The sequence below is a fragment of the Meleagris gallopavo genome, chromosome 14, assembly GCF_000146605.3.
Source record: "Meleagris gallopavo isolate NT-WF06-2002-E0010 breed Aviagen turkey brand Nicholas breeding stock chromosome 14, Turkey_5.1, whole genome shotgun sequence".
Taxonomy (NCBI): Eukaryota; Metazoa; Chordata; class Aves; order Galliformes; family Phasianidae; genus Meleagris; species Meleagris gallopavo.
The window spans coordinates 5,759,616-5,760,080 of record NC_015024.2 but is presented as its reverse complement, the minus strand read 5'-3'; positions in this window follow the sequence as shown (position 1 = coordinate 5,760,080).

Sequence of the window (465 nt, the reverse complement as noted above, 5' to 3'; positions counted from 1 at the left end):
AAAAAAAGAAAAAAAAAGAAAAAAAGTAAAATGAGTTTTCTTGTTTAACGCTTTTACGGTCTGTGAAAAATAATCACTTGTTCACCACTTACTCAAATGTGAAAAGAAAACATTAGCACGATATCACAAGTGCGACAGGAATAACGTTTCCAAAACGCTACTTAACGTTGAGCACAGTCTGACTGACTGTCCGTTAAGTCAGGTAAAGGCATCCGGGAATGTAATTACACGCGGTTCCTCCTTTCGGCTGCGCTGAAGCTGCTGTGCTGCAGCAGAACCACGGGCTGAGAGGAGACGGGGAAGAGCCGGAGAGACCGCGGGGTTCCGCTCCTCGAAAGCGCCGTCCTCGCCCTTCCTGACGCTGATCCCTGTCTCCAGGTCACGCCGAACCTTTCCAGCTGATTGTTTGTTTAAATCCAGGAGTCGTTTCAATGTAAGAATATGAGCTGACTTCCTGTTTACTCA